Below are 22,579 nucleotides of genomic sequence, written 5' to 3' on the forward strand. Positions count from 1 at the left end.
AATCTCTTAAAATCATCCTTCTCAATCAAAAGTATGTCCATAAACTGGGTTTCTTTCCATAAGTCGACCTCATTCCATCTACCGACTTTCGATTTGTGATTGGGAATAATAAGTCTTCTATGCCACTTTATAAAAATTCCAATAACTAAACCCCATGGAAGACTTGTAATTCACCAAAATAACTAAGGATATTAAAGCTAAAGCTAATCCCACAATAATCCAATAGTACTTGGGTGGCGTTTGTGTGCTCAAATATGAAATTTATATCAAGAATCTAATATTTTAATATTTTCCATGCTTTCATAATCTACATTTTTAAGGCCTTTAGAATGAAATTGGTCTTGAGGAGTTTCATTTGTTTTTAAGAAGGTTGTCACATACAACCTTTCAAGCAACTCAAACTAGTTCTCTTCAAGATCTTTCTAAGGTATCTAAGATAGGCTAAGGGATATGACCCCACTAGTTGGGGCACCAAAATTAAATAATTTTTCTTGTAATTTTTAATTTTTATAATTAGTTTTTTTCCCATCCAACTATCCATTTTAACTTCCAAGGAGGGTATGGATGTTGTAACCTTTCAAATTCTTTGAAAATGTATGAATGGGTTCAATTCAAAGCTAATATAGATAGCTCATGGCATACATCTCTTCTATTGAGTTTACCAAAATTGTATGAATCCTTCATATTTGAAATAAAAATGTGTTTGTATATTATTTATTGTGTGTTTTACAATACCACCGATTTCTCTTTAGGTATTATCCTCAAAATTCTTAGAATGATTTGGATTGATGGTATCAAATCTTATTCGCTCATGTATGTCACATCACACACAATCAAGATATCAAAGGTTTATATTGGAGACAAGAGATGCATCAAATTACCTTCCTTCGAGATGCACACAACCATAGATGGATGAAGAATGGGGCCAATCATTAAATCCTTCAAGCTGGTTGAATATGCTTTAAGAATAAATTAAGGAGATGTTTAACCGATTCTAGTGATTTCTCCAATAAAATTAAGATAATTTGCAACTGAATACAACATAAATATTACTTTGCAATGGTCAACCCCTTTAAAGGGTTAAGTGAATTTCAATATTCCAACTTTTGAAGAAAAAATTGATGCAAATTTCGTTGATGATTAATTGTCAAAATTGAAAAAAATATTTTTGTATGAATCGGTAATGATGTCCCTACCAAGATATTTTAAACACACTTGCTAATTTTTCAATTTAAACTTACCTACATTTTGTCTCACTTGACAAAACATTGTTCAATCTTATTTTCACTTATTAAATTGATTTATTTGATTGCAATGAATAAAAATAATAAAAATCTTTCACATATAATTACCAATGCCAATGGATAATTGAATATTTATTGGCTTGCTTACAATCAAACCATATTATTCATTCCAATGGAAATAAGGTTTCTTACAAGATTCTTATCAACTAATACAAAATCGGATAATATAAAAAAAAAATATATTCTAAACTCATACGACTAAGCTAAATGATTGATAACAATGATTTTCTTGGATTGGGATAGCTGGCTGGGCAAATTTTAGACCTTTAGAAGTGCTATAAATATAACCAACTCTATAGTATTTAGAATTTTATTTCAATACTAGCCAAAACGTTGTTACAGTCATCTTCCATTGCTTCTACGAGTACTTTTGAATAAAATAAAATTGACTTTACTCCTATATTTAAATAAGACTACTATTGTATTATATATTAGACCTCTAGCACTGAGTCGGGGTCATTATTGCTTCCAAAAAGTGTCTAGCACCTTAATCCAACTACTACAAATAATAAAAGGATATTGATAATGGAAGTGCTACACCCTTGGGATAATTGAATGATAGGGTAAATATGGTATGGCTAGGAGCTAAGATTGTTAAGGGTACTTGGAAGTTATTAATTAAATATTTTTTTAAAGTGCAATAACTATTTCAACAAACTAGATAACAAGGGTGTTGCAAATCAAAATGTGCTTTGAACATTTTCAAAATATTTCTTGTAGAATATATGTTTTCTCTATCCATTCAATTGAAAGAATAAAATATGTTAACTCTTCCATCCTCTTTTAAACAACATCAAATATTATAGCAAGAATTGCAGCATACTGTAGTAGTTATTGTAGTGTATTTTAGTAGGTATTATAGGCAAGTATTCCTTGTACCTTTTCTTTATATTCTTTCTATAGTTTTATTTTTCATAAACTCTAAGAAAGTCTTCAAGCTTTCAATTCGAACTAGATATAATATCTCAACACAAATCTTCATTAAAGACTAAATACATTTGGCATACATGAATCCTAAATGAATTCATTGAGGATTTGTTTGATGGGTTTTCATCCATAAAACCAATGTTTGCCTTAGGTTTTCATCCTAAGTTGAATAGCTAACGGACTACTTAAGCTCCCAATAGGATTTCCAAGAAAAGAATGATAAAATAACTTCTCTTAACCTCCTTTTATAACCCCTTCAAATATTTCTAAAAGTCAAATTTTAGAACCATTTAATAACTTTCTAGAAAAAAACATAATTTCTCTCATTATGATAAAGTGACTTATTTTAATTTATTTTTGAGCCATATGAGCCATTTAAAAATCATAATTATATTTTTTCACAGTCGCAAAAAATATTGAAATCGTCCAAATATGAATTCTAACCATCCCCAAATAACCTTAAATTGTTAAGACATCAAATTTAATGAAAATTAATGCTTTCCAGAAATAGAAAAAATCTACAAGAAGTATGTAGAGCTCTCATAGTACCAAAAATACATCCTAAAAGTACTATTGGACTCATCCTGAGTACCTACTTTCTCGCTGCCATTGTCAAAATTCTTTTTGATAAAATTCGCCTTATCTGAAAAAGATGGAATGGATTGTAAAGGGGACTATATAGAATCACTTCTCATGTGTTGATAAAACAATAATTCCCCTTCTCAAATATGAGTATCATGTAAACCAAACATGGGAGGCTAAATCATTATCCAAGGTAAACCCTGATAGTCAATAAATTGATTCAGTTATGAATGAGGACCCCACATGTGGAGACTTTGTGGAATACATCAAGGAAGAGTACATTTTTGAAAACACATGTAAAGAAAAATATGTGCAATGGTAGTTGCTTCAACAAACATGGACCAATGTATTCAAGACTGCACCAATAAAATCTTGGCATCCAAGCTATAGAGAAACATCAATTTTTGAAGTGTTGTAGTGGGATTCATCAATATATTTAGAGTAATATGGATATATAAATATTGAGACCTTGAGGACTACCTTCAAATATGTAACAAATATTGAATTAAAATTCAAACAAAGAGAAAAATGATTTTTTAAAAAACAACAAATGTAGTAGCAAATTTGTAGGAAAGTAGGTAACTGATAAAATCTACTCACAACCACAAACATCAAATAAGGGTACCAAAAATACTTAGAAATACATGAGAATTTGGTGTGAAGTTTATATGAGTCCTTATCACAACACCAAGGATTATTGAGCTAGCAAGACCCTAATGGTAGGGACACATGAAGTGGAGACTGAACCTAACGTGTTGCATATAGACCATTTAGTGAAAAAAGATGGTGGTTACATAGTTGATTCTAATCCTTATGCAACAGTTACCACCACCAAAATCTTGTCTTGTGAAGATAAGGAAGATCTATTTTATTCATAGATGTGGGTAAATGGAAATGACCTATATTTTGTTGTTGATAGGGTAAGTCAAAATAATTTTATCTCTATTGGGACTATAAAGAGACTAAACCTACAAATAACACTCCATAAACAACCACATTCTATGTGATGGGCAATCCAATATTTAGGTAAATAGATAGCATTTTATACCTTTACCATCAAACCATTTAAAGATTCAAAGTAATAAGTGATGTGGAACCTTTGGATGTGTGCGACATATTGTTGGGGAAGCCATACATGTACAATCATCATAGAATCTCTGAGTCTAGACTATGTAGTGCCATTGTCAATCTCGGTGAGAAAACTATTAGATACTTGATGTATGTCCTGCAAAATATGTATTGTTGATTAGTCTAAAATAGTGTAAACATTTGAATACTCAAACTAGAATATTTGTAATGCTAATGATTCAACTTGAGGAGATAAGGTCAATTATATCTAACAATCATGATAAAGTGGCTACTAATACTAACCAATTGAAGTATATGGATCAAGTAGTATCAATATATCAAGATGTATTTAACTCACTAGTAGGAGTACCACTGCACTATCAAGTCAAGCATTTAATATACCTAATTCTTGGAACACCATGACCAAATGAGCCACTATATAGAAGTTTAGTCTTGAAGAATGATTAGATCAAGAAACATATCTCAAAATTAATTCAAAAGGGACACATTCACCCAAGTGCCTCACCATGTGGAAGCCCAATTGTTCTTACCAAGAAGAAGGATGGAATGTGGCAACTCTACATTGATTATCAAGCTTTGAACAAGATCACTGTAAATAAAAGGTATCAAATTCCTTGTATTGATGATCTCTTGGAATATCTTAGAGGAGCTAAGTTTTTTTACCAAATTTGACATTAATTCTAGGCAGCACAAAGTTCCAATCGATCTATTAGAATCAAGGAAGACTACTTTTATATCCAAATAAGGCTTGTTTGAGTGGATAGTCATTCCTTTTGGTTTTACTAATACCACTACCACCTTCAAAATAATGATGAATTATGTACTTATGTCATTCATTAAATCCTTTTTAGTTTTTTATTTAGATGGAACACTATCTTTAGAAAGTCATGGAATAACCATTTGCAACATGTTCAACAAGCCCTCTTAATAGGCTACAACAACATAAATACCAAGCTAACATAGAAAAGTGTTCTTTTTATATGGAGAGTATTTAATACTTAGGATATGACATGGATAGCAAGGGTATATTATTATTGATTGTGAAAAGATAGAAGCCATCAAAGATTGGCCATCTCCTAAAAACATTGCAGGACTTTGTAGGTTCACCATTTTTCTCCTTTTTATGATAGGTTGTGTTTGTAAATTATTCTTGTCCCTACAAGAGGCACAAATACCTAAATAGAGCCAATATTGGGACCCATTTTCACATGCTTTGAATTTAAAAACATCCTCTAAGTCATGCGATCTCTTTGTGCCTTGTCCTAGTTCATCCCATCAATAATAACTAAAGCTAAGAACTCCTTCATTTCCACTTTTAGGGAAAATTTACTATATTTTAAGGTTCATGGATCAACCACTCTCCATTGATATGGAAAGCTTGGCAATTGGTCTGACAAAAGTTGTCTTGGTCTAATCAACCATTTAACCATGGGCTTAGTTTTGCATCATCCTCAATCTAGTGGAATCATTTGATTCAAGAAAATAATTTGTCATTGGTGAAGATTCCTCGTCTGAAAGCTAAACATCTTTGCAAGAATGAAATCCAAGTGTTTAGAGACCTATGGGATTCTACTAGTTTCACATGGAAATCATGGCAACATCTTAAGTTGTGCTTTGGCTTAAACCATAAAGATAAGACAACAGTGTTGGAAATTCAAAAATTGGTGCCACCTAATCTCACTATCATCTATATGTCATTTAAGTTTTCTAAAATATTGGAGGTGGGATAATGGTCAGAACATTAGATTGTTTCCTCTGAAGGCTCTCTGTAAGCAATTGGTACCTTGCTTGGACTATTCAAACTGACTTAACTCTGTTTGGAAGAGTTAGTAGATCCAAGTGGAATAAAATCAACTTGTTAATTTGGAAGTCCAAAGTTGACTCGCAATCCCAATTCACTGCTTGGAAGCTTTTGCATGCTAAATTCCTGGCGGGAACTCAACTAAAATTCATATGTCTTCCTCCTTTGTGTCCTTTTTGTGGCAAGGTGGAAACACTTAAACATTTCTTTTGGTTTTGTCTACATGTTAAGACTTTATGGACCACTCTTATGGAGATCATACCCACATTTTTTCCACTTTCCTTGGTCATGGAGATCTGGTCTTCTTGGACTCTCTACTGCCCATAATTTGGTTTCCATCTCATGTAGGATTATCTTAATTAAACTCATATGGAAAATTTGATGTCAAGTTGCATTGTCTCACTCCATTTCTCCCCTTAAGATTGACATTTTAACTATTTTCTCTAATTTGCACATCCATGTGTTAAGCATAACTTCTAAACTGAATGTCAGGAGTATTACCAATGATGATCTTGACTAGCAAGCTAAAAGGCTTATTTTTCAACTTCAAGCCAAAATTATGCCTATTTCCCCTCAATTTATTCTGGAATTTACATAGGGAGTTTTTTCAGTTACAAGCATCACTTAACACCAGTTTATGGAATGAGGAATGATAAGATAGACTGGATCATTGTGCAGTTTTCAACAACATCAATATTTAGTCTATAATAACAACAAAACTTCATGACTCACTATTGCTACATTAACACTCAAAGTTTAGTTTTGTGGAAGATCAACTTTTAGCACATGATGAGAATGCCTTTACTTATGACCATGACTCCATATTCTTATTGTTGTAGTTTCACATCCATTTGTATGATTGATTTCTTCTTGTAGTGGAAGTGTTTTGTGTCACTATACATCCTTGTTATAGTGATTGTTTTGTTGTTGTTTTCTTTCCAGCAATATTGTTGGTTGTTGTTGATCAATTTTTGTAATTTCACTTGTAATTTGATTTTTTTTAGTTGCTTATTCCAATAATAAAAAATGTTCACTTCTAATCTCCATTTTGGCATTAAACTTAAAAAATCCTCTCAAATGTCTTGCGCATTCATTTGTTCTTCCTAGGATCCCATTAAAAGTTGTATTTTTTTACCTTGGAGTTGTACAAACGAATACATCCCTCCAAAGTGCTAATGATCATCCTATAAGAATGGATCCACATGTAATTTTCGAATGGAGGATTTAGAGGGTCAATATATATGCCATGAATTATATAGTTGAAAGTCCAACTCCTACAAGTCTATGTGTACGTAGGTGCTATACTATCCATAATTTTATTGAGAAATATATTTTTCTCCTAAGGGATCACAATAAAATTGACTCAATGTAAATTTTTATGGATTTATGATACTTACTTATATTTAATGACTTGAATAAATATAGATCTTGTGAACATTGATGGTTTACTTAATTGCACAAACTGGAAATGTTATAAATAGAATGTTGCAATATGTGTAAAGGTTAGTTAATTTGTGTTTCCAAGTGTCTATATGTCACATTATTGTCTAGAATCTCAATTCCTACACATTCAATTTGTTAGAATACTTGATAAAGTAGAAACTTATTTAAAGTTTACTAGAAAATGTCACCAAATTAGTGAAAAAAGTGTTCAAAAGATCTAAAGGTTAACATTGAGAATAGAAACATTATTATCCAAAAAGGACATCAACACTACAACATTAGAAGTAAATAAAATATTAAAGAAATAATAGAAAATTCCTTCAAATGCATAACCTTGAAAATTATCTTCTAAATAATTGAAAAGATATATTAGAAAGCTATTTTTCAATTGAAAAATCTCCATTTGTTCATTCAACATAATCTTTTTAAAATTTTACTCCACTGAAGCATTTTAAAAGTTATCGATTGGAGGGCACTTCAGGGTACAAATTTCACCACCCTAATCAAGACTTCTTTTCACATATTTCTAAATTCCAACTTAATTCACATTGACCTTGAGTAGTAGGTAGTTGGGAAAACCATTTCTTTTATATAAATCTGACTTCTACATTTTCTTTATTTTTTTTTTGAACTGTGTAGGTGAGGATTTTGGTGCAGCCAAGCTTCACTTCGTAAGCCTTCATCGGGATGGTAATTTGTGTTTCCAAGTGTTTGTGTGTCATAGTGTTGTCTAGACTCTCAAACCCTACACATTCAATTTGTTAGAAGAATAATATATTTAATAAATAATAAAAGTGTTTTTTAATAACAAATGTGTCTATAATTAAATATCTTTGAATGATCTAAACTAGTTGTGGATTTTTCATTTTCACACTCATTGGCTCAAATGCTTAACTAGAACATTTAAAAATCATCAAAAAGCTTGTATGATGGTCATTCCTTTATTTGTGATTTTTTCTAGTATTATTATGGGTAATTAAGTATTCTTAGTTGTCTTTCATGATACCTTTGATGTTTGTGTATACATAAATCTAGTTTTAGGTGTGCCTCATTATCCTTTGCATTTAGGACTATATTACCCATTAGGATATCGTAGTGTCCTAACTTGTACTCGCTTACAATTTTGTACTCATTTGGACCTCACTTTAGTGCTTTGACTTCCTACGCCTAATTGAAGTGTTGATTATGCTCACATAACCTATCAAACATGCTTTTTCATTATCTCCATAGTCTCCCCCTAAACCTGGAGCCTTGATTTATAGGACCATGGTGCCAATGCCATGGTTTTCTCAGAAAGGGCCCAATTTGGAACCTCATGATGGTCACATAATTTGGGTGGGGACCTAGATCCCGTGTTGGCTTGTGTGGAAAATTCAATTTGTTTTTCAACAAGAAAGTATAAAAGGAGGTCTACCCATCTCATTTTAAACCTAATCAATTCAAGAAGGCAAAAATGAGATCCAAAATTCAAGTGAGTAAGCAATCAATCTTTCATCAAGCATTGTAGCATAAGTGAAGTCAAATTTAAGACATTGAAGATGACATCCATTATCTATGTTTTATGAAGACAATATACATGAAACCCTGATTCCTTTGTGAAGGTCAAACACCAATTCAAATGTTAATTTATATCATTAGTGTTTCAATCATTTCTAGCCTTTCCCTCAAAAGGAAATTATTTTATTGCAGCCTTTCATTTACATTTATCAATTCAATTTCATGATTAATTCCAAAACCGAGGTTTGACCTAAGGCATATATTCCAAACTATTTCCCCCTTCTCTGTGTGTACAAGAATAGGTACAAAGCTATATTCAGGAGGATCAACAGAGTTCATAGAGATGAACATGTTCAACTTTTGATGATAGAAAATTCAGAGGACCGTGGCAAATTGATACTACCTAGTCCCAAAAATTCAGGCCAAACTTTTGAGAGCAGATTCTAGATAGCTTATTTTGCCCAGATCCAAGTCAATGGCTCCCTATGACATCTGTAGCTATTGTTTCTATTAGAATACTTCAATTGTCACATGTTTTGCCCTAATTATCAAACAATTAAATCAATTTCAATCTTGGAAGGAGAAATGCCCTACCAAAAGAGCTTGGAATTTGATCAGAATCTTAGTCTTTCGAGGCTAGATCTATTAGATTCCCTCTCCGTTCCAAATGTAGTGGTTAATTACATCCTTTAGTAGTTTTATTACCTTAATTTAATCCTAACCCTAATCTTAATCATTACATTTTGGTGAACTCAACTTCTTGCACCTTAATTTCTAATTTGTGATCTTAGATCTGATTTGCATGTATTTTCAAATTTAAACTTGTGATCCATTAGCTTGGATTCCAAATCCTCTACCGAGGTTACTCCTAACAAGGTATTGCTTCTAATAGGGCATTATAGTCAATCCCTTAACCGAGTGGTCCCTAACAGGATCTATTCTTAACAAGACTTATTGTAAAGATTTAACAGGCTTGGCTCCGAACAGGGCGAACTTCAGAAGATTTCATAATACTTGTGGGTATTCATCCCCACCGTGGTTTTTCCCATTTGGGTTTCCACGTCAAAAATATTGTGCCAAGTGGTAAATATTTTTGTGGTTATGTTTACTATGGTTGAATTGCTTAACTGCTAAATCCACTTTGATATGTTACATGTTAACCGACAACAATCTGAAACATGTTTTAACTATTGTCAGTAAAGTATTTGAATGATTCAGTTAAAAGGTTTTCTTAGTTTGAAAGTTGTCTTATTGTTATTCTGTTATGACAGTCAACTAGTTTAACTTGTCAGTATTATTGCGTTTGAAGTTCAGTGTTTAAACCAGTTAGTTTAGACTTTTCTTTGAGAGGTTTTCATTGTTTGGTGAAAAGTTTATATTAGTTTTCTGTCTGCTGATTCACCCCCCCCACTCTCAGTAGTTGATCGGATCCTGATTCTTTCATCATACCATCATTATTGTACAATTTTATGATGCTAATACTAAGAAATGTGTAGATGACAAAGGCCGAGTAGTGATAGATTTATCGACAAACATGTTGGGTTTGGTATTTGGCATTCCTTCTAGTGATGAAGTGTTGTTGATCATCGAGGAGGAGGCTGCAGGAGTTTGGGATAAGGATGTAGCCACTTGTAAGAAGCATACAAATGAACATTGGCTATAAGAAGAGAGAAATACAGGTTTGAAGCCAAGTGATATATTAAGAGCTGATTTTAAGGAGCCACAAAGAGATTTGATTATCATATTGAGTAACATCTTCAATAAACCAGATTGTTGACACTTTCACCATGGATGTTCCAGTTCGTGACCACTATTTTGATTGGGAAATAATATTATGACTAGGCTCAAATATTATCAAACAACATACATCACCAGTTGATTAATGTGCACAAATTGAAGAAATTCTTCTTTACTTCTTATGTTATTTGGGTAGCTAGTCAAGCAGGTAAGTTCCTGGGGTTACAAACAATAGGTAAACTCAGGGATGAAGAAGGGCCAAAGAGAGTATGGGAATACTATACACAACTCCCTTTGTCTCAGGTAAAAGCACATTTTAAGAGGATAAATCCTCTTCCCTGTTATCATAAAACTCACAGGTGATGAGGGCTATAGGATAAGCTCAAAGACAATGATAGTAATAAAGGAATGGGGATGTTGATTCCCTCAGAATCAATGATCTATATACATTCGGGTTAGTGGCTTTACAAGGAATCCAATACTACTCTCCAGGTATTGTAATGACAGGGTGATACTTTTGGAATATGTGAGGTAGATGGTTGAGTTACAATCATTGTTATCCTCAAAGCACAAATGTGGTGTTTATTTTTCTATAACAATCAGTTACTTTTCTTGTTCAAAAATACAAGTAGCTAAGACAACAGAGCAGGAATTACAAGATTTACATTTGAAAGAATTTAATTATGCTTGAGAATATTATGATCCATATGGTATATTGAAGGCAATGATGCCTCAAGCATATGATGGACATAAACCTGAGTTGGAAGACATTTGGGAAAACCTTCAGGATAGTTTTGAAGTTAGAGAGAGGAGTTATTACTGGCTTATGATACCACAAGTAAGATAATTTAAAATATAGACAAATCACCCTGAGGAATCAAGAGATGATGGTGAATTGTTAGATCCAATGTACAAAGAACAACAAATGAATAAGAAGCCCCTTTCCCCAGTAAGATGGTCAGGACAAAAAGAGGTAGATGTAGATACAGTAAGCCAAAAGGTAATAAAGAGATCTAGGCAATGGCTGAGCCTAAGGATTAGGCCTAGTGCTTCACAGGGGAAATTGAAGGGATAAGCTACAAACAATCCTCAGTCCAAGATACACAAGGAGTACACTCAAAGAATGAGGTCTGGTTCTAGAAGGAACACATGTACAAAGTGTGATGAAGTCTCAGTACCTTCACCAGCCCAAGAAGAACTTATGGAACAAGTAAATAAACAAGTGCAAAGGGATGAGTTGTTAAAGAAAGTGATAGATTTAGGAATAAGGGAAGGATTGGGGGCTATACCGCAAGCAGAAATACATCCCGTTTGGGTTGCCATTGAATAGGTACTGGGAGAAGGTGCCATAGAGATAGATGAGCAAGGAAAGAATGATGAAGCAACAACAACATCATCTCAACCTCCTCTTGACACACCAACAACGTAAGCTCAACCTCCTCCTACTATAATGACATAAGAATCTATTACTACACCAACAACTACAACAACTTCTATAACAACGTCGGTATCCACACCCACTACTACAACTGTTACAGCAATATTAAGGCCAACACCACCCCCATTGGTACAAAAGGTGACAACTACAATCACTCCTACTACTGAAAATGTGATTATTCATAATATCAAATATAATTCTAATCAGGAATATCAATGGCCTACCATAAATTTAACACATAATAAGGTTGAGAAAAAGAAAAGAAAGGAACCCATTTGACGTGACAAGCAACCACAGATGTCCAAGCAAGCACAAGTTGATCCTATGGAGGTGGATGAGAAGAATCCACAAGGAGATGAGCCAACTGACAAAGAAATAGAACATGATGAACTGGATGAAGAACACGATGAAATATTTGTCTTAACTCCCGAGGATCAAGAGAATTTTCTTAAGGGAATAGCAGGTGAGGGAGAATTGAAGAAAACATAAGAATTCAAGAAGCATTTTGGAGAGAAAGCGAATGAAAAGTTGGAAGAACTTCAGCAACAACAACTTGATGTTGATAATACTCTTTAGACAAACTTAGCTCAATAGATTCCTCCAACTCAAGAAATCCAAATTCCTTAGCAAGAACAACAACGAGTTGAAGAAGGGGATAAGGGTAATAATCAAGAGGAAGAAAAGGATGAAGAAGAGGAGCAATTACGAGTGGTGCATAAGGTGACTAAAGAGATCCTAGTGCAGGAAGGTGACAAGGATGAAGACACACCATAGTGGTTAAGTTTCACATTTGAGAAGAAGAAAGTGGTGCTTCCAAACCTCACCTTAAAGCAAGCAATCACTGAAGAACCAAGGAAAAAAAAGAAAGCAAAGACAATACATCATTTATCAAGAATAGGTTCCGGAGAAGTCATTGCTAATATTGCAGCTCCAATATAAGTTGAGGGGGAGAGCTCTCTGAAATACCACGTTTCACAAGTTAGATTGGGTAAGAAGACCAACTAGGGAGAGTTAGACATCTTGGAATTTGCCACCAATGCAGTAAGGATAAGAATTGAAAAAGAACATAGCTCTTAGTTTGAGGTTAAAGCACAATTGGAGCAGTACAAGTAGTTAGTTGTAGAGATGGGGAAACCATTGGACTCTCATGTGGATGATACTCTACCTTCAATTTCATCGCTTCTTGAGGGTGAAATGAGAACACTCATTGAAATAAGAAAGGTGGCCGCAACAGCAAAGACATGGGCACAGGATAATGCCTCTAAGATCAAGATTTTTTTGCAAAATACAATGGTAATATACAAGGAATCCTTACAAATAGAAAGAGCTTTAGTTTCATATCTTCAACAGTGGGAATGAAAACTCAACATTTTTGCTAAACAATATGAGATAATGAGTAAGATATTGGAACTTGGAGAGGATATCATAATGAAGGAAGACCTATTAGGAGGGGATAGCATTGGGAACTTGCAGTCTTATATATACATTTTGTAATTAAAGGTAAAAATACTTCAATAGTGTAGAAAGAAGATAATAGAGACACATCCTCCTCTCCTTGCTTCGGTGGGAAAATATGTGAAGTTTGTAGAAAAGATGTTAGGTATCTTTGGACTTGGTATTCTTAGTAGTAGACACTTGGAGGAAGACAATGCATTCAATTAGTGGGAGTCTTATGCAACACATCATTTTGGGCCTACTATGGAGTTCAATGTCGAGTTAATGGATAGGTATACATCTTTAGCGTCTCAATGTCAACAAGTTGAAAGAATGATAGATAAGTTGGCAGATAGGCAAAAGAAGGCAAAGGAAGTTTTGAAGAAGTTCAAGTTGAGAGTCAAGTATGTTGCTGATCCTCCTGTTGAGACAATTGCATGCTTCATTAGTAATTATAAGAACTTTAAAAAGAAGTGAAAGATAAACATACAATTGCGAGGAGTGGTGCATGCATTTTTGAAGGAGTTTGGCCGCTACCACAACTGGGACGTCAACTGCCATATCAACTCACACTTCTCCTGTTGGTTGAAATTTTACATATTACAAAGTGTTATTTCATGGAGCATTGTTTTTCATACTAGTCACCTAGTCATAGTTTAGTAGTAGTTATTTGGAGTTCATAGAAGAGACTTGCATGTTGACTACGACTCCTTGCTTTTTGTAATGCATAATTTAGGTAGGTTTGTTTCCTAGAAAGTAGGACTAAAAACTATAAATTGAAGGATTTTTGTTATTGTAAGGGTCCGCAAATTGATGATTTGAGGTCCATTTTAGAGATTCCATTAGAGATTTTATGCAGATTTTTTATAAGTTTAGAAGATTTTGTGATACTCTTTAAAATTTAATACAAAAAGCAACTTGTGTATTTCCTAATCTACTTGTGTGTTCTATATGGTTGTGTTCTTCATGATCTGGTAACTTCTATCATTTGAATCAACAACTAGTTCTTTTGGATGCTTTATTATTTTATGAATCATATTGTGCATGTAAATGGTATATGAGGATCAAATTGATAGGCTAATTATTGATTGGGTGATATTCATTTCCGTTGGTGTGTAAAGTTGTTTGAATTTATATATTTTTTGGAGTTCATCATTTGAATACTGATTTAGTAGTGTTGCTAATATTTGGATTACAAAATTATAGCCGTGTGGATCACTCAGTTGTTATTGTATCAATTTCATTGTTATTTCCTTGTTCCCCTAATCTATCTTTTGTTGTTTATTTTTGAGAAATTGAAAATTAGAAAATACAAAAAAAGGATTTTGTTTGTTTTGTTTCAACCAGCAGGCCCCTTGACAGGTACAATCGCATCAACCACTGAGCTACCCATCACTATTGAGACCCAACTATAGAGACCTCAGAGTGGTTAGTTTATGAAAACTTACTGCTTTTCGTGAGAGGTGGTGAGTGTTCACATAAACTACCTGACTGATGGTGAGTGTGTCAAAACACCCATGAATAGGACTTGCCAAGTAAGTTGTTGTAAAAAATTAAGAGTGATTTGAAATTTCCACGTAGGATTTTGAGAAGTGCGAAATTAGGGTGCTCAACTACTAGGTCCTAAAAAGATTTCTTATCTTTGTTTTCGCTTGTCTTATAACTTTTAATTTTTTCTAAAACTATATTATTATATAAATATTTTTATATCATTCTACAATGTAGAAGCATATATTTTATAACTTTATTTTTAGTATTAATTTTATTTTATTTATATTTAGATATATGTTGTTCATAATATTCATTTATAACATTATGTCTTTTAGCTGATTTGATATTCAAGTTACTATAATATTCATTTAGTTAAATATTTATTAATGTAATTTTTTTTTGACAAATCTGAATCTATCTTTCACTCAAATTCAAAACTTTTACCCTTATCTAGCTGGTTACATATTATTTTAGCAAGGCCTCGGTTGAACATAATTTAAGACATGCCCTAAAACTATAGGATACAGAATCATGGATTCATAGTGCATTTTCATTAGAGTATCAAAAGTCACTTTAGTAAAGAAAAATAGCATTACAACAACTTACATCAGCATTTCAAAGTATAGATACTAGATGCCTCGTCATTCAATTATTATGAAAAGAAAAGTAAATGAGTTTGAATAAGGTTATGGGAATTGAAATAATTTAGTCATAGCTCAACAAGATTGAAAGGTTTTCATCAACACCATCCAATCTTAAATGAGATTATGGCTAGAGAAAAATAAATTTGTCATGTAGAACATATGATAAAATTGTGGAAAATGATAACATCTTATAATATTAGCTAGGATTGCAAGAGTGATCCCATCTAAGAGAACATGATAATTAAATTTTCCATAACCATTTGTAGGTTTTCACAATCTCATTATAGACTAACAATAAACTTAAATTTCTCACACAATGTATAACCTTTGGCTGGTTAGATAAGGTTAATTAAGCATCTCTTGTAAGTTGCATATGTGAGAAGAGCAAGAATGCATTGGGTCTGTGTGGTTACATGATTCTCATTTGTTTTCTTACATGGAGTGCAATTATGAAGCTTAATATTTCAAAATCCTTAAATGGATACTCTAAAATTATATTGTAATCTTTGTTCATGACATAATACATTTAGAGTGTGAGTGATTCTGAAGGCTACATTTATCATTTTGAGAGTTTTCCCAAGCTACATCTTGTGTCATCTTTATAGTATGTTTATCTATTATTTTTCATTGTAGATTCTAAGAACTTGTTTGTGTATTATACTCTTTTGAGGTTATGTACAAATAATTTATTATGTTTTTTTTTAAAGGTAATTTAGTGCATTAAGATGTTCAATTCACATAGCTATGAACTAATTCTATATTTCTTGAATTCTTTCTTAGTTGATTATCCAAAATGGTTATTCATTATCTCTTATGTTGATGATTTATTATTTTTTCTAATTAAACTTAGACATTAATTATACCATATGTGAAAATTCAGCAATGAGTTATTTATATTTTATGTTTTTATGTTGGCTTGATCAATAATTGTTCTAATGTAACATTTGGATGAATTATGGAATTAAGAAATGTTGTAAAAATGTGCAAATAAACTTACTATCTAACCCTAACATAATACCTAGCCCTATGATTAATTGAATAGAGAAAATTATGATTACATTTTAGATTTTGTGAGGATTGAATTATTCTTTATTTTGTTATGTTCATTTGGGAGATCACTACAAGTTTATATGGTAGAATTTATCTTGGTAGGAAAAAACCTTATTTTAAAGTAAATAACTTTAAGAACTAATAATGAGATTGGAGCTTTAGAAACCATCCTTACACACTGGGAGTAGCTTATGGCATGTTGGCAACCATTCAAATCACACTATATTTGTGGTAGTTTTAATCTTGTTGGATTGTGGTTGAATAGTTAAGGAAGACTTCAGATTACATCGAAGATGACCAATTAAGTGAGTTTATGGATACGTTTTTTCTTTTGCTTTGTAATAGTGTTAAGAGGGATAATGAGAATATATTTTTGTTTTCTTGTTATTATCAAATTAGATATTAGTTTTGGAGGAGTGATTTGCATGGAATTGCTCTCAATTTTGTATGGTATTTATTTTTCTTATTGTAGGATTTTAAATGATTACCAATTATTTATTTTTGCGAGCTTATGAAATCAAACCACAATCAAATAATGGTTTGAGTAACTATAATAAATATATCTCATTTATAAATATTATTTTATGATATTAGGGGAAAGTATAATGTAACATGGCAACCACATAATAATTCTCTAAATAGTGGGATGTCATGCATCTCACCTTATCAAATAGCTTTCATTATTTACCTTCATTATCTATAGTAAATATTTTAATTTAAAGTTTGTATTAAAATGATTGATCTTCTCTAATAAATAGTAGAAAATGTTTACTTTGAATGTGTTTTTAAGCATGCCTGCACTCTACAATAATATATTCTTCTTTGAAATTAGGTTCCTTGAAAAATGTTTCTAGGTGTCACCACATCCATGGTCCCTATTACAGATAGTAGACATTCATTCTACTTATTTGATAGAAGGAATCCTTGGGGGTGATATCGAGTACTCCTTCTATCCTCCTTTCATTAGTTCATATTCTCATAATCTCTTCTCAAGGTTTCATAACAAAATGAATGGCTTTTTCTCTCTTCATGTGATATGAGTTTTTCTTATAGGCATTTTTTGAGAGTTGTGGGGTTCACTATCAACTGGACAACAAATATAATAGATAAAGGCTAGGGGGATAAGCACAACTTCACACGAACTAAAGGAAAATTAACATAAGTATGCAAATATCACTAGTACACTATAAATACTTAAATATAAAACCTAAGATCTAAAATTCTCAACCATGACTTATAATGAATTTTCTATTTCCTAATTTATCAAATAAGTAATGAAAATCATTTTTTTTTTTCAAGTACTCAGTAGAAGTAGATTTTCATCTTACTTATTTCTATATCAATATCTTCTATTCTTCCCTATTCATTAAATTTTTTGAACATGTCATTCAAATCAATGACCATCAACACAATTCTAAGTTTCTAAATCTATTGTTTATTTACCCTAAATTTTCTATTTTTTTGTAACATTTTCTTTCCCTAATCTAATTTACTTTGACAATTCAAAATTTGTTCGGAATGTAATTTCTTTATAATATATACATACTTGACAATCTAAAATTTTAGAGATTCTTAATGGATATCAATGTGAACACTCCATCACATGTTCAATACAAATTCCTAAACCATCATTTTCTATTGATGTCTTATATTTCTTGACTATTCCAACTTAAAAATAGAGAAACCTGTTTAATCCAAATTTGTTGAGATTTTCAATCAATATCAATATTAAGATTGTCACGCCTAAATTTCTAAAAGTGTTTGACAATCCAAAATTTTTTTAGTGTACATTAAAATCGGACTGTCAATGTCTACTAGACTCAACGATACAATTCAAATCTAATCTCTTTCAAGGCTTTTTTCTTACGCAAAAGAAAATTACAGAAAAGAACAAGTCTTCATTACTAATCGTAGTTTCTCTTTTGTTGGACTCTATTTTCGCAGACATGAAAATATTATACTAAGGGAAGATAAAACCTAATCTTTTAAATCATTTCTTAACTTTGTTTTCGCTTGTCTTATAGCTATTAATTGTTTTTAAAACCGTATTATTATATAAATAATTTTATATTATTGTACAATGTGGAAGCATATATTTTGAGCTTTTATTTTTATTTTTAATTCTATTTGAGTTATATTTAGAAATATGCTATTTTTAATATTCATTTATAATATTGTGCATTTTAGCTGATTTGATATTTATGTTAATATAATGTTCATTTAGTTAATATTTATTAATGTGTGTGCGTGTTTTTTTTTGACAAATGTGAATCCATCTCTCATTTTAATTCAAATCTTTCATCATTATCTATTTGGTTATATCTTGATTTTAGTAAGACCTAGGTTGAACATATTTAAATACATGCCCTAAGACTATAGGATACAACATCATGGAGGGTGATCGTGGATACATAATGCATGATCATTAGAGCATCAAAGTCACTTTAGCAAAGGAAAAAAACAATATAACAACTTGCATCACCATTTCGAAGTATAGATACTAGATGCATCATCATTCAATTATTATGAAAATAAAAGTAAATGGGTTTGAATAAGGTTAGGGGAATTGAAATACTTTAGTTCTAGCTCAACATGCTTGAAAGGTTTTCATCAACACCATCCAATCTTAAATGACATTATGGCTAGAGAAAAATAAATTTTCCATGTAGAACACATGATAAAATTGTGGAAAATAATAACATCGTAAAATACCAGTGTGAGATTTTGCCAAGATCAAGAGGCAAAATATGATCAACTAGATCATTACAAGATATAGATTGATTGCCTGTGCAAACAATTTAGATGAGCCTTCTTATATAGGCAAGGCTAGGGATATGTGAGCACACAAACATGACATGTGGCTCAATAAGAAACAAGGGTAGGTAGGAAATAGGTGTGGGTAGGTAGGAGAAATAATATAATATTCCACATGAGGTGGAATGCAACAACAAGATAAGATCAACACCATAAAAGGTGGAAATTCTCCTACATACACTATCCCAATGTGGCACAAACACTCAAGTGTCTCATACCCAAACTACTATGAAATGCATTTCCTAAGTAAACTTAATTATAGTGTAATAATAATATCCAAGATGAATAATTATTTACACCAACAATTAGTTAGGATTGCAAGAGTGATCCGATCCAAGAGAATATGATAGTTAATTAAATTTTTCACATCCATTTGTAGATGTTTAGAATCTCATTATATACATTAACTATAAAAAATTTCTCACATAATGTATATATTATTTGGCTTGAATTGGATAAGTTGTTGGAATCTTGTCATTTATGAAGGAGAATGTTGTGTTGGTTACCAATTGTCATTGATGTCAACATACTTTTGTTGAATTGTCTTGTTGCTGCTCTAGTGTTTTGGTGATTCCGTTCATCATGTTTTGCTTCGTGTTGCTTTGCAGTTGCAAATATGGGTTTGCTGTTTTTCTAGTACACTCATGAATATCAAATGTATCTATATTTAAATTGTATGTGTTTTGGATCTCTAGAGGGTGAGATACATGGTTTGGTAGTTTAGTTTGTTAGTTGCTTTGTTTTTTATTAAGGCAAAAATAGGTTTTGAAGGGACTCAAAACCCTTTAATAACATCAAAGCTCAATGAAGTCTTAACAAGGAATTAATCCAACAATGAGCACCAAAACTGAACAGCCCCAAAATAGATATAAGCAACATTACATCAAAGGGGCAAAGACCAAACATATAAAAAAAACCAACACATGAGAAAGAAAAGATCACAAAATGCAGAAAAGCCAACAGAGAGCGAACACTAGAACAACCCTAGTGCAACAAATTCATGGACTGCTCCATCTCTCTTTCAATCACAATCATTGTTTTAGTAATCTTCTTGAGCTTCTGAAAGTCAGGAGGAGGTCTAGTTGCCTTTCTCTTCAATGTACCTCTGGTCCTTTTGTTGGGTTCTGAAGAAGTGTCTTGTTCAGTGTTGGCCTCCACATCCACCACTTTCTTCAGATGGAACTTCTCTTCAAAGCTTCTAATCATATTCTTAAAACTCTCCATAGTGAAACTGATCACTCCGCAACTAGTTTTAACAACCATCTTGATGGACTATTTGATTTTAGCATTTTCATTTTCCAGAGTTTCCATCCTAGCTTCATAACCCTTCTTGAAATTTCCAAAAGCCTCCATAGTAGTTTTTAGGTATTCAATAACATAAGCCATATCCTTCTCAAACTTGAGAGTCATCTCATCCACCCCCTATGCTTTCTCCATCTGCTTGACTTTATCTTTAACAATTTCCAGTTTGCTACTGCTAGCTTTTTGTTTAAGCTGGATGTCCTTAATCTCATGGAAGATCCATTTAAAAATATTAAAAGTATCCACAACCCCATTTTTGGCCAGAGCAAGAACATCATTGATTGAATCCTTATCAGACCGAAGAAAAAGCAAGGAATGATCAATAGAGATCGGAAAGGGTTGGTGATTCTTAGGGTTTTGATCAGGAAGGGACTCACTCAAGGTAGAGGGAGGAATCTTATCCTAAATGTGAATATTGTCAATTGAAGCTCCAACAAGGTTAGGATCAATCTGGTGAATAGGGGGTGAGACAAATTTGTGAGGGTTTTTATAATTAGGGCTCCTAACAACACTAGCTTTCCCCTTATTTTTATGAGTGACCAAAGAGGGAATGAATTCCTCATCCTTAGTCTCAATATTATACTCATCCTCCAAAGAATGAGAGTCCTCCGTATCAGAATTAACCTCACGGGGAGGGGAAGTTAAAGGCGGCAGAGATTTCACATGCTCAAAGATAAGAGGGATGTGGCCTTCATGCAAAATAAGGTTTTTAACAGGATCCCTCTTACGATCAACCATTCTGGTATTCAAAGATCTCACAAGAAAAAAGGGGAAAGAAATTCTCACCTTATGCTGCAAGTGGTTTAGGAGAGAAAAATGATAGGAAAAGGCTCTGACGTACCTTGTTAGACAGTTCAGATATCTGGAGGACAACTGAGAGTGGGGGGGGGGGGGGTGAATCAATTGTTAATAGATTACATAAATTTAAGGTGATTTTCCTTCATACTTACTTCCTGCCGGTCCTTTAGGTACTCTTCTAGCAAATAAGGCTTCACGTTTCTCAAAATCTTCATCTTCTTTCTTCATATCCTCTAGTTCCTTCGCATATAAAGTTTTCCAATCACTCTTGCCAGTAGATGATGTAGATGCATGAAAAACACGTTCAAATTTTATAGCTCTAGAAGGTCCAAATTCCTCAAGCTCAAAGGTAGATAACTTTCCAACCAAGGTATCCCTATTAATAGAGGTGTTTTCCATAGTTCTCAGCTCATTAATTGCAGTAGCCTTCATCTTATAAGCTGGTGGAAAATCATTCAATACTTTAGAAACTATTTTATCTTTGCTAAGAGATCCACCACAACATTGAATTCCCATAACAATCTCATTGACTCTCTCCATAAAAGCAGTAATCCTTTTATCTTCTTCCATCTTCAATTTTTCATACCTCAGCTGGTAACCATCAAGTTTAACAATTTTAACAGTAGGGTCACCTTCATTCAGTGTCTCCAATTTTTCCCATATAACCTTTGGAGTTGATTTGTCAATTAGTCCCATTATTTGTTGATCAGAAAGTGCACACAAAATGTCTTCTCTAGCTCTATAATCATTCTCAAGCTCCTTATCTAGGCCTACCGGAGGAGGATTTCTAGATGCCGGATTAAAAGGTGTTACTTCTTTCTTAGTGATCTCCCAAATTTCCTTTCCAAGATATCTTAGACGAGTCTCCATCCAAATCTTCCATATCTTGTAATTTGTTTCATCAAGCCTAGGAATTTCTCTCCAAAAAATAGCTACAGATGTGCATGATGAACTTGAGCTGTTAGATGCCATAGGATCTTCCTCAAGTGGTTAAGCTTCTGTAGAGAGGACCAAGCTCTGATACCAATTGTTAGACAATTCAGATAACCGGAGGACAACTGAGAGGAGGGGGTGAATCAATTGTCAATAGATTATAGAACTTTAAGAATTCAAAACCTTATTACTAGGATACATAAACCAAATACTAGTATAGAAGATATAACAATTAAGCATAAACATAAATAACACATGATACCAAGATTTGTATGTGGAAAAACTAGTAAAGGGA

Source organism: Cryptomeria japonica, chromosome 5 (genome assembly GCF_030272615.1).
Source record: "Cryptomeria japonica chromosome 5, Sugi_1.0, whole genome shotgun sequence".
Lineage (NCBI taxonomy): Eukaryota > Viridiplantae > Streptophyta > Pinopsida > Cupressales > Cupressaceae > Cryptomeria > Cryptomeria japonica.